The sequence below is a fragment of the Pipistrellus hanaki genome (assembly GCF_964339955.1).
Source record: "Pipistrellus hanaki genome assembly, chromosome: 10".
NCBI classification, from domain to species: Eukaryota; Metazoa; Chordata; class Mammalia; order Chiroptera; family Vespertilionidae; genus Pipistrellus; species Pipistrellus hanaki.
The window spans coordinates 10,660,781-10,674,583 of record NC_140512.1 but is presented as its reverse complement, the minus strand read 5'-3'; the positions used below and the strand labels follow the sequence as shown (position 1 = coordinate 10,674,583).

The 13,803-nt window shown below is 39.0% G+C and overlaps 1 pseudogene across 1 annotated transcript; it reads right to left on the bottom strand.

The window, feature by feature from the left end:
• Nucleotides 1-13,007: 13,007 nt before the first annotated feature.
• On the bottom strand, nucleotides 13,008-13,251 carry LOC311629324 (metallothionein-1E-like; annotated as a pseudogene). The gene has a single exon. The product of its transcript is annotated as a metallothionein-1E-like (transcript).
• Between the last annotated feature and the right edge of the window lie 552 nt (nucleotides 13,252-13,803).

Genomic DNA, 13,803 nt, shown 5'->3' with positions numbered 1-13,803 from the left:
AATTTTTAGTTTATTGAAAAATAAGTCACAATAATTAGAATACTAGCCAAAAATCAAAAGATACAACTGAAGAGAATTTAGCTTTCATTGAGAATATAATGCAATATGCAGATGTTAGAAAAGAAAATGACTCAATGGGAGAAATAAGGGGGGGACATATGTAATACTTTTAACAATAAAGACTTTTAAAAAAGAAGAAAAGGACTATATTCCTAGAAAAAAACATGACGTGAAAAAATAAATATCCTTGGTGCATTAAAAAATAAATTAAGGAAATAATAAGAAGATACTACTACACACTTATCAGAAGAGTTATATTGCATAAAATGACAATATGCAAGTTGGCTCCTGAGATCAGTGTTCAGAGAGATCTTTCACATTCACATCTGTTTGTATGTGGCCTATATATAAGTAAGGGAGAATTTTGGTGAGTAAAATACCCTGATTAATATATTTTTTATTTCTAAACATGTTGCTTTTTTTTTCTAAATTAAAACAAACAAACATGGTCAGGATATCATCCAAATCTGATCTTTTCCCCTTGTTTTTTTTTTAATATATGTATTTTTATTGATTTCAGAGAGGGAGAGAGATATAGAAACATCAATTATAAGAATCATTGAGTGCATGCCTCTTGCACACCCCACACTAGGGATTGAACCTACAACCCAGGCATGTGCCCTGACTGAGAATCGAACTGTGACCTCCTGGTTCATAGATAGACGTTCAACCACTGAGTCATGTCAGCCAGGCATGTTCTTTCCCCTTTAAATAGCATAGCTCTTTGCCTAGATTCTCAGATTGTCTTCTTCAGGTCCTTTGGTTTTAATAAGCTATGTCTCCCTGTTGAATGTTCTGAGTTGTGTCTCCAAGATACATAATGTGTCCTTTGAATATGAAAGTTCAAGTCTCCTTTCACGTTAAAAAGGTTGAATTACGTTATTTTAGGTATTTATTCCATTTTAACTGCCTTTTCAGTGTCTGCAATGATCTGAATATTTAATCTCCTTTCCTTGAGATGTATCACTTTTCCTTAAATTCATTCTATTTCTTTTAATATTTCTCTTTGATTTTTTTTCACTTTTCTCCTTTGCTTCCCATATTCCCCTTATGTTTCCCATGTATTTATTCTTTCTTGAGTACCTTCTCATTTGGACTTCATCACAAATTCTTTTAGTCTTTCTCTGCGTTATGGCAGTTCTCATTCATAGTTTCTTGTTGCCTAATCATGTTATTTCTAAGTTAATCTAGTTCTGCTCTGTACCATTCCTTAAAGCTCTGGTCACTTTTAAAAATTTCTCTTTACTTGGTTTGAAACATGTTGAACTTTTGTCTCCTGAATCTACTCCCTCTCCAATACCCTGCCCTGTCATTACTCTGCTGGACAAAGTTCATCCCTGGTAGATTCCTCAGGAAGGCTTGATGGGCTCAGCATTCCCCCAGTTTTTGCAGGTAACAGACTCTTTACATATCTGTTAATGTTAAAAGGACAGCTTTGCTGGACATAAAATCTTTAGTTTACATTTCCTTTCACTGAATATTCTAAAAGTAATAATATTACTCCGTTATTGCTTTGCTTTTACATGTTGACTTTGAAAAGAATTAGTCTAATTCCTTTGCCTATGTAAATATTTTAGCCGGAGACCTAAAGTTATCTATATTTTTTAAATCATTTTACTGGGCTATGTCTCAGAGTTAATCATTCTGGTTTAATCTTCCCGGGTACTCAGGGAGCCATTTCAATGTACCAATTCAGATGTTTTTCTATTTCTGGAAAGTTTTTATGACATATCTTTTAATAATTAACTCTCTGCCATTACTTTTCTTCTTTGTGTTCCAATAATATGCATATAATTGCCTCTGCCAGCCTTTCATTTCTATTCTTTCTCTTTGACCTTTATTTTTAATTTCATTCTTCCTGTCATTTTTATTTCCTCAGTTTATTTTCCTACCTTTCTTCAATGCCCCTTATTAAATTTTCATTTGAATCTATTCTCTCTTGGACACTCACAATTTATTTCTCCATTTTTTAGAAAATGTAGTCTTTTCCTTCCATTTCTTTCTTGAATTCAATTACCTCTTTTATTTTCTCCCTTTTTTGGCTCATTCTGGTTTAGATTTAGAATTTTTTATTCAAGGTGATTTTCCATTTCCTAAAATGCCTGAGTGTATTTCATTCGCTTTGGACCAAAATTTAAAGTTATATTGTGCTCCATCCTGTGTCTTATTTGTCCCCTTTAACTCAATTGCTTTCGGTACTTAGGAAAATATGTCCTTTAATTGTCAAAGTTCCCATTGTATGAATACTATTTATACTGCGCTTGATCTTCTTTCTCTTTTTGAATGCTTTTGCTCTCTGAACTTGTTTTGAATACTATCTCTTGAATCTATGTATGGCCTGTGCATCAGCGATGGGATTCTATTCTCCTCATTTTCTGTACCTTTTCCTCACTTTTTAAAAGTTGCATATTATTCTTTAACCCATGCTCCCATCTTGTTTTAGTCCCAGCTGTACAATTAATGTCTGGTCTGTTACTGATTTTTCCCAGTTGTATTTTGTTTGAATGAAGATCATCCTTTAATAAGTTGCTCAGAAAGGGCACATATATATTGTATTCCCCAAGTGAATAAAAGATAATGAAAACTAGTTTTCTTTTTTAATTTCCATAATGTGCCTCTTTTTTCCATCGAAGATAGAGGGTAGAGAAAGTGGTGAATTATTCCAAACAGTAACATAGAAATAATAGTGCATTTGAGAAACCTTTGCTGCCTCTAGTCAGCTTTCTGAATTACCTAACCTACATAACTGTTGCAACTGAGACCATTCAGAGTTCTATTCATTGGAATGTATTTAACCTACATTATATGCATAGCAAGCAGAGGCAACCGAAAAACATTTTAGGATATAAGTAAGCTGTTCAGGGGGAAAACACCCACCAAACTGTATCTCAAATCCAAGGTAAGCATAATGCAGCATATGGATGTCTTAGGGAGTGGTTCTCCTGTGGAGCAAAATAATGTCAGGCAGGATGTAAGCTTCTGATACTAACTTCCAATAAGTTCCTTCTTGTCAACTCCTATGAACATCCATGCGACATCTCTGGTATAATGTATCTTCTGCCAGCACGATGGGCAGAGCATTATCCATAGGAAACTTTACACACGTTGTTTTTTTACACATGGTCCTTTTCCTTTGTTCCATTCCTTTGGGCTCCCTTCCATGAGACCAGAAGTGAAAGCCTGGAAGAAACACTACTCTGAGAAAGAACCATATATGTGGAGAAGGTGGGGTATGCCTTAAAGATCATGGAGTGAAAGGGAAGAGAGAAATAAGAAGGAAAGTTGATGATCCTAGAAAATAAGACACACTGACCATTCTTCTTCCAACCTTCTTCCCAATACTAAAGAGCCTGCACAGAGAGAGCCTAATGGATGGGACAGGAAGGCCCCAATAGTAAGCACTATAAACAACAGGGAGGGTTAGGAAAAAAAACCAGACTGCAATCATACCATACATTCAAAACACCAGAAAATAGCCGTGTCTGCTGCTGTGGAGGTGCTTCACAAAAGCATCCATCCACTGTTTTTTTTGTTGTTGTTGTTTTTTTTTTCCCAACAACCATCTCCACTCCGCAGCTTCTGACAACCAGTCACATCAGGAGCCTTAATGATTCAGGTGTGTTTGACTATGCCTTGTAAATAATAAATAGGACCTCCAGACTCACTGTCCTGTACTATTAATAAAACACATGGCTGGTTCTCAGAAAGCAGCAACTTTTATGACAGTTTCCAGACACTGTCTTCTCCATTTTCTATTTATTTATTTGGATTTCAGCAAGCATCTTTTCCTGCAATTTTGATGAGCAGGGAATTGCAGCCAAACCTCCCGTTCCATTGAAGATAACTTCAGAAGCATTTCGCCTTCTTGCGGATGAACTACTCTTTCAGAAGACTCACAGAAATTGTTGTATTCTGTTGGATGAGCAGGGCCTCCTTCCAGCCAGTTCCTGCCCACTAGAGGACCAATGAAACAGAGCAGCCAAGTACCCATCAAAGCATCATCATTCATGAGGACCAAGTCACTCCTGAAGCACAGAGGTCCTTGGAGGAATGTTCAAATGGAGAGGACCCAGGAACATAAAGAATAGTTCCTGCCCTGCTGTAGTGGCTCAGTGGTTGGGTGTTGGCCTATGAACCAGGAGGTCACAGTTCAATACCCAGTCCTAATTGGAGGCTGGATCCCCAGTAGGGGGTGTGCAGGAGGCAGCCAATGAATGATTCTCTCTCATCATTGATGTTTCTGTCTCTATTTCCTCCTTTCTCTCTGGAATCAATAAAAATATATTTTAGCCCTAACCAGTTTGGCTCAGTGGATAGAGCATCAGCCTGCGGATTCAAGGGTCCCAGGTTGGATTTTGGTTAAGAGGATGTACCTTGGTTGCAGTTACAGTAGGGGGTGTACAGGAGGCAGTTGATTGATGTTTCTCTTTCATCGATGTTTTTAACTCTCTCTCTTTTCCTCTCTGTAAAAAAAAAAAATCAATAAGATATATTTAAAAATATATTTTTTAAAAAACAATAGTTTCTCCGAAACCGGTTTGGCTCAGTGGATAGAGCGTCGGCCTGAGGACTGAAAGGTCCCGGGTTTGATTCCGGTTGGGGGCATGTACCTTGGTTGTGGGCTCATCCCCAGTGGGGAGTGTGCAAGAGGCAGCTGATCGATGATTCTCTCTCATCGATGTTTCTAACTCTCTGTCCCTCTCTATTCCTCTCTGTAAAAAATCAATAAAATATATATTTTAAAAAAGAATAGTTTCTATAACACCTTTCAAACTTAGACCAAATATAGAACTTGGCACAATTTTTCAGAGAGACTTGGGTCTGAACAGATTCAGAGTCACTTATCCAGTTAATTATGCTGTGGACCATGGTCTTCCCTAAAACCTCAGACACCAGCAGAATGGAAGGGCCCAGAGAAAGATGGCTCACTGATGTCTTTTTAACCTCATGCAAGCTGATACCCAGTTTAATGCAATTCCTTCCCACATTCCAGCAATATTTCTGTAGCTATAGATAAGGTTACTTTTAAATGTATATAGAAACATGGAAGGAATAGAGAGCAAAGGTAATATCGGAAAAAAATAACGTAGGAGGAATCAGAATAATCAAGACTGTGTGGAATTGACCGAAGGATAGACATACAGAGGTCAATAGAACAGAATGGAGAACTCAGAAATAGACCCACAAAAATATTTCCAGCAGGTTCTCAACAAAGTTGCAAAAGCATCTCCATGGAGGCAGGATAGCTTCTTATGCACATATGCTGGAACAACTGGATACCCACAGATGGCACACTGAGCTTCTGTCCACACCTCACACCTAATACAAAATGAACTTCCAGTTTAAATGTAAAACCATAAAAGTTTGATTAAAAAGCAGGATAAAATTGTCATGATCCAGTGCTAGAAAAAGAGTCCTTAGACTTGCTACCAAAAACATGATCAATATGGGAAAAATTGATAAAATAAACTTCATCATCGACACTAACAACTTCTGCTCTGTGAAGGACCCTGTTAAGAGGATAAAAAGATAAGTTCCATAGTGGAAGTAAGTATTTGCAGGCTAGCTATATAGACGAGAAAAGACTAGTATCTAGAATTCTCAAAAAACACACACAAAACCCCACAAAAACAGTCCATTAGAAAATGGGCAAAAGACACAAAAGGACATTCACTGAAGAGGATACACAGATGGCAAATAAACACATAAAAAGATGTTCAACATCATTAGCTATTAGGAAAATTCAAATTAAAACCCCAATGAGATAGCACTAAATGTCTGTCAGAATGGAACAAATAAAAAATAATGACAGCATCAAATGCTGGCAAGGATGTGCAGGAATCAGATCACTCATATATGGCTGATGAGAATGTTCAACAACACAGATACTCTGGAAAATAGTTTGTCAGCTTCTTTAGAAATGAAACATACAACAACCATATGACCCAGTGATTATACCACTGGGCATTTATCCCAGAGAAATGAAATCTTATGTTCACTCAAAAACCTGTCCCCAAATCATCTTAACAGCTTTATTCTTAAAAGGCAAATATTGAAAACAACCCGGATATTCTTCAATGAGTGAATGGTTAACAAACTATGCTACTTCATGCCAAGGAATACTTCTCAACAATAAAAAGCAACAAATTATTCCTAAACACAACAACTTGGATTACTCTCTAGCGAATTATGCTGAGTTTAAAACATGCTAATCCTAAGAAGTTACATACTCATTAATATAAAGTTCTCAAAATGACAAAATCATGGGAAGACACAGCAGAGTAGTGGTTCCCAGAGGTTAAGGAGTGGGTAGGAGTGTGAGGAAAGTGGGTGTGGCTACACAAGGCAACATGAGGAATCCTTGTGGCGACGACAAAAGTGTTCAGCATTTTGACTGGATCAATGACAGCATTCGGGCTATGGCATTGTACTACAATTTTTCAATGTGTTACATTGAGGAAAACTGGGTAAAGGGGTGCTTGGGATTTCTTGCTATGATTTCTTACAGCTGCATGTAAGTCTATGCAGAGGCCCTCATGGCCTGGGGTCAGGCCTGGCTACAACTATGTGAGTGAACTTGGAAGCGCCTCTTTTATCCTCAGTCAAGTCTTTCAAGGAGACTTGAAATTCTGTGCCTGCATTTCTGACCCAGAAAAATTAGGAGGAAACAACTGTGTGTTGTTTTAAGCTTCTAAGTTTTAGGGCAACTTGTTATGCAACAATGGAAAAAGAATGCACCTTGAGATTTTCCCAACATACTGGCTACCCCTTAGTAAACAGTCTTTTCATTATCTTGTTCGAATATGCCAATTTGACCATGCCAGCTATAAGCTGCTGGGTCATCAATAAAACAATAAGCCCAGGCATGTAAGTTACATTAATACTCCCCTCGGGTTCATTTCATCTAAGGTATTAAGAGAACAGGTCATGATTAAATATAGAAACATTCCTGGATCTTGAGGACCCTCAGTCCCTTGGAAGAATTCTGATTTATTTTCCAAAGTTGGTAGGCAGGGAGATTTGTGTTTTTAAGAATTTAAAAGAAAAAAAATAGCTCCCAGCTTTAAGATGAGAAATGGCGGGGTTAGGTATTGTTCCAAGAACATCCAGAAGCTCTTGAGCACAGCACACCCAGGGCACAGACTTTAGACTGAATGGTCAATGTGTGGGTGGTTCCTCAAAGACCCAGCACTCAGTGTCCCAGGCTTGGGAACCTAGATGAGAAGAGCGAGAATCTCCTGCATGAATTTCACCCTTCTTGTGGGGCTCACCAACCTGGGGAGCCAAGATGCCCTTATTGCTGGAGCAGCTTGGAGACTCAAAGAGAGACAGTGGCATTATCTGGGGGCAACAGCAACATTGAACGGGGACCTTCACTTTTTGGTTGTGGAAGTGAGACTGTCAAGCCCTTCCTCTTCCCAACCTCTTCCTAAGATACCTGGGACTGTGTGAGCCTTCTTTTGTTCCATATTTGTTTTTCCTTTGACAATTCAGGGAAGATAGAGGTGTGGAACAAGCCAGTTCTTAAATTTTGGAAAGTTGAAATAAAAGTTTACTGTACTTGCTCCATGAGTTATGTGGAATAACTGATAACTGTTATAATTGAAGAAGGTGTGATTAATGTAGAAGAAAGTATGGAAAGTCACAGGTGCCTTGCTCCCAGGAGGGCCAGGCCCTAGGAAACCTCACAGGGTGATCATATTCATTATGTCAGCAGACCAGGTACTCAGCACATATTTGCCAACTAAATGAATAAATGGAGAGTCCTAACTGGTTTGGCTCAGTGGATAGAAGATCTCCGGTTCAATTTCAATCAAGGGCACATGCCTGGGTTTTGGGCTCAATCCCCTGTGGGGGGCATGCAGGAGGCAGCTGATTGATGATTCTCTCTCATCATTGGTGTTTCTATCTCTCTATCCCTTTCCCTTCCTCTCTGAAATCAATAAAAATGTATTAAAAATAAATAAATGGGGAGAGAAATATACTGTCTCTCAAGGCAGGACAGTTATATAAAACCACAGTGTCAGAGTAAATATATTCATATTTGTATATGTTATATGTGTACATACATATGTATAATTGCATATACACAAGCATACGCACCATAGTAGTAAGCACTCAAAGTATTGGAAAGAATGCTATCTTCTGCAGGTATTTCATATATGCCTAGATTAATAGCCTACTCTTTGGCGGGGGTATGAGAATGGAATAAGGCTGCTTAAAGGAGTAAACTCTTTAATAGTTTTGGCTGAGAGAGCCCAACACTTTTTTTTAATGGTGGCCCTTGAGCATGGATTTGGAATAGACAAAGCAGATCCAAAATAAGATCCCTAGTGTTCCAGAAGTTATTATTTATTAACTTGCAATAGACAGTGAGAGGCAATTACTTGATTCAATAGATGGTTCCACTCCAACTTGTGGATAAACATGCATATGATTTGTTTATTTTTAAGTTGGCCAGAACCTCCCAATTTATGTTTCTAACTGGTATCAGCTGTTTCCTCTGCTCTGTCCAACTCATGGCCCTGAATGATCACCAGTGTTTTTCTGTCACTGCCAGGCTCAGAAATGGCTGACACCAAGCTAGTGACCTTACATTGTCATTGGCCAGCCAGAGCTGAAAGGCCAGCTGTGATAGGCAACATGATGACCTGAATGTTAGACAGGGGTCACAATTCTGCTTTGGCTTATTATCTTTATGTCTTTTTAAAGATGGCTAGCTCAACTTCTGGGACACTAGGGATCTTACATTGGAAATGTAGAGTGGAAATGAGAATACATTTCTTGTAAGGAGGTTGCAAACTGGTACATAATAGATGCTCGATCACCTGATATCTCTTCCCTCAGACAGAACGTGAGTCTTGGTCCATGTACTCGGTTTATAGTTTTGGTGTGAAGACTAAGTAGCAGGGTTACTCGGCCACGAGTTCCTTGAGTTGGAGACTCTCCCACCTAGCGTGGTACGTTTGGTCTGAGCACAGTACATAGTGCAAGGTAGGTGCACAGACCCCGTCTCTGATTTGTTTTAGCTGAGGATTTTCCCGTCCTCTGGCCACATGGCTGCAAATGTGTCCTCAAACTCCACTCATCCAGCTCATGGAATCATGTTTTGCTTTTAACATTTCTTGGATTTTACTTTAATGACTGTGCTGTTCAATATCTCCCTAGTCTGACTCAGCAATTCTCAAATGACATACTAAGTGCTCTCTAAAATACATTAAAAGTTTATTGCTAGATAAAACTTAGGGTAAGCAAAGTGCTTAAAAACAAAGAAAAGGCATGCAATTAAAAGTGTTTGCTTAGCTTACAAGTTCATAGGAGATTGCTTAGTGATAGAAAATGACTCAAGAAAAGTTAGGTCAACTAACTCCATCCTCTATCTTTTCCCATCTTCTTCCATACAGTTTGGTTAGGTGTGAATAAAAATAATAATAACAGATAACATTTATTATCTATGAGTGGTTCAGATATTAGGAGCTCCTACTGTGTGCCAGGCATGTAGTGTTTTTCATGTTTAACTCGTTTGTTCCCATATAACCTTATGTGGTGGGTGCTATTATTGTCTCCACTTTACTGGTGAGGAAATTGGAGCACAGAGGGTTAAGTATCCTGCCCAAGGTCACACTACTGGTATGTTGTATGGACAGGATTTAAACAGTAATCAGATTCAAAGTCTAAATACTATAAAGAGTCAATATTGAATATTGCATCCAAAGAATACAAGAAGCTACCATCCCCTAGCAAGACACACATTGTCCTGTACAAGTTTAGCCACATATTTCACTGCCATATGCTAATTCCCTTCCAATGAAGCCAAAATAAGAGAAACTGTACTCTTTAGGCAACACAGAATTGTAGATAAGAAAAATATTGAAAAGATCTGTTATCATTACCAAATATTATATAAGTATTTAGTGTGTGCATACGTATTTGTTTCAAACACCTCTTGTTCACTCACCTCTTCAATGACTTTTGGCCTTACCTCTCATTGTAGCTGCCTCTACAGGGACAAATTCTGCATTGACTTCCACTTGCAGAATTCCAATTGCAGGTACAACCTCCTATTTTATTGTTTTAGGTCCTTCTCACTTCCTGTCCGTGGGCATCCCTGGAACAATTAGTACTCACAGGTGAAATCTGTAGCGACAGACACCTGTATAACAACCCTGACCTATGGGACTGGCAGCTAGCAGACCCATGCTTCCCCCTTCTTACTTAGACTTACAGATGCCTCTGAGATGCATTTCATAAGGTTCTGCAAAGGCTCATGGTATGAAGTGACAGTCATCCATCGGGTAGCCAACTTCTGGTGCAAGCTTGTGTTGGATTCCCCTCCGTCCCCATTTCCTTCCCTCATCCCTAGCTTTTCCTCTCTGCAGTCATAAACATTCACCGCAGATATTGCTTTGGGGGGCGCTAGGCCAAGACAAGCACAATTCCACTTATATTTTCTCTATCCAATATTTATTTTATGGCTAAAACATAATAATACAAATTAGAACTTCCAAAGTAATATTGTGAGTTTCATTGCCTGTCAAAGGTCATGGTTCTAGTTTATAGCTTTTAAAAAATAAGAACTTTCTGTGGTAAAAGCTTTGCAGGCTGAGAAACATCTATTGTGGGCCAGCACTGGTCTGGTGATCAGAGCTGGTGATATAATGATTTATGTCATATGTGTCTGGAAAACAAATTGAAGTCATTCTCCAAGCCAGATTCCAGTTTCCAGAGAAATTATATGGTATCACATACAAGTCTTAGTGGGGACATTATGACTTTAAAGGGCACACATTTTATTAAATGTACAATGTATGTATGTGAAATATTAATGGGGGTGATGTTGACTTATTCCACTTTTTTTAAATGAGGAAGATGATGGATGACTGTGAAATGATATATTGTGATTTCATCATTAAGTGGCAGTTTCTTTTGCTGATTCAAGTTCAAAATCCGAATACTTCTCTGCCTAGCAAGCAAACTGCCATTTCTAAGTGGCTATTAATAATGTGGGCAGTGGAAAAGGGGAGGGGTGGGTCAAAATGTCACCTTGAAGCATCTTGGTCATCAATTGTTAGGATTCTCTGAAGCAGGGCTTCTCAACTTCAGCATTATTGACATTTATTCTTGGCTGGATAATTTCTGTTGTGAGGAGCTCTCTTGTGCTTTGTAAGATGCCAAGCGGTATCCTTGGCCTTGGCTGAATAGATGCCAGTAGTATCATATACACTGAAGTCATGATAACCAAAAATGTCTATGGACATTGCCTAATGTCCCTGTGGAACAAACTCACCCACACTCCCTTAGGGCAATGCACATGCTGATTGACTGGTGTGGTGGGTTACCTCACAATACAAAACAGAAGGGTTCAAGGTCTTAGCGTGAGGTTCTTCTGGGAGGGTATAGGACAGTGAAATGGTCAAGCCAAATCCCCAGCATGCACTGAGCAGGCCAAGATGGGTGGCCTAAAGCTGTGGTTCTTGAACTTTGGTGGTGCATGAGTTCCCTAGGGTGATTGTTAGAACAGATTCCTGGATCCCAGCCCCTGCGAACCTAATTCAGTGAGCCTGGTGTCCTGATGAACCTGATTTGGTTAGTCTAATAATTTCGTTCCTCACAGCCTCCATGGCAATGCTGATACTATGGGTTTGTGAACCTCTCTTTAGCTTTGGATTAGAAGTTAGGAGACGCTGACTTGGGGCAAGTCACTTAAACTTTATTTGTTTCCTTTGAAGCAGAATGAGACAGATTAGATAAACAAGCAAGAGAGGGAAGACGAGACAGTGTAGAAAAATATAAAGAAAGCATTGGGGCAATTAGGGAAGTCAAGAAGCTTTTGCGTTGAAAGTGGCAGTATGTAGAATCTCCTAAGTTGTGAACATTGTTACAGCTGCATTCAAAACATAGCCATTGAATGAATTAATAACGTGCAACTCTTGTAGGATAGAGAAGAGAGCATGAATCACAAACACTGGAAATTATAGCAGTGTTGATTGTATTGATTATTGTATTATCTATTAATAATAAATACATTATAGCATGAATCTATTTAGTTTTTTTTCTCCTGTACATTTTATTAATCCTTGGGGAACCTGAGAAGCAAAGTATTATCCAAAAGGCAAGACAAAAAGAAAAAGCTACACTTATTGAGGTTGCATTGCCATTATAAACCAAGTAAAGCAGGCATCCTGTGTCCTCATTTCCCATCCATATGGCGCTGTTGAGGCGGAGTGTAAGAGTGAACACGACATGACATGTTCTAGGTCAGCTTCTGGCCCAGTGTTGAAACTGTCTCTTGGATCCTAGGATAGAACAGTGAGGTGGTTTATGGGCTTAAAGGTTTTAATATCTAGGCTAATCTCATTTCTTTTTTTAAAAAAATATATTTTATTGATTTTTTACAGAGAGGAAGGGAGAGAGATAGAGAGATAGAAACGTCGATGAGAGAGAAACATCCACCAGCTGCCTCTTGCACACCCCCTACTGGGGATGTGCCCACAACCAATGTACATGCCCTTGACCAGAATCGAACCTGGGACCTTTCAGTCTGCAGACCGACACTCTACCACTGAGCCAAACCGGCTTCGGCTAGGCTAATCTCATTTCTATTCTTGAGTCCCTACCTATGACCATTGGGTGGGCAAATGACCCAATCTATTCCAATCCTAATACCCAAGTGCCCTATGGCCCCATTAAGTGGACGAATAGGTGAGCATTATAATGATTAGTTTTATGTATCAACTTTGCTAACTAGATTAATGAAACACTGATCTATATGTTGTTGTGAAGGTTTTGGTGTTGTTTTCTTTTTGAGTCTCAAAACATTTATTGTCATTAAAATATTTCACACAAAAAGCGACATAGCAACTGGGTCAGGGTTTATGAAAAAAATATCTGAAAATGCAGGTTTGTAGATATTTCTCTATTTATATCCGGAGCAGGCCCTCCCCGCGTCACGCACAGCAGCTGCACTTGTTGGAGGCTCCTTTGCAGACAGCCCTGGGCACACTTGGCACAGCCCACAGGGCAGCAGGGGCAGCAGCTCTTCTTGCACCAGGTGAATTTGCCCTCTTTGCATTTGCTGGCACAGGCACAGGAGCCACCAGTGGCACAGGAGCAATTGGGGTCTATTTCCATCAGAGTTGAGATTTGAGATTCAAAGCAAGAGAAGAAAGGGTACTTGTTCTTGTCCAACATGTGATTGTGAAAGTATTTTGTAGATATGATTACCATCTAAAATCAGTTGACTTAGCGCTAGCTGGTTTTGCTCAGTGGATAGAGCATTGGCCTGTAGACTGAAAAGTACTAGGTTCGATTCTGGTCAAGGACACATGCTTGATCCCCAGTAGGAGGCATGCAAGAGGTAGCCAATCAATGATTTTCTCTCATAATTGGTATTTCTATCTCTCTCTCTCCCTTCTTCTCTGAAATCAATGAAAAGATATTAAAACATAAATAAATAAAATCAGTTACTTCAAAGGGTAACATTTAAAGTAAAGGTTATACTTGGTGATGTGCATGGACCTCAATCAGTTGAAAGCCTTCAGAGCAAAATCTGGGATTTGTCCAAAGAAAAAATCCTGCCCTAACTCTTGCTGTGTTTCCTGCCTGCCAGTCTACCCTGCACATTTCAGACTTGCCAGTCCCCACAACTGGGTAAGCCAATTCCCTAAAATAACATTCTTAATATATATATAAACATATAGAGGGTCTCCCCCAAAATGTATACATGAACTTTGAATAGTTATA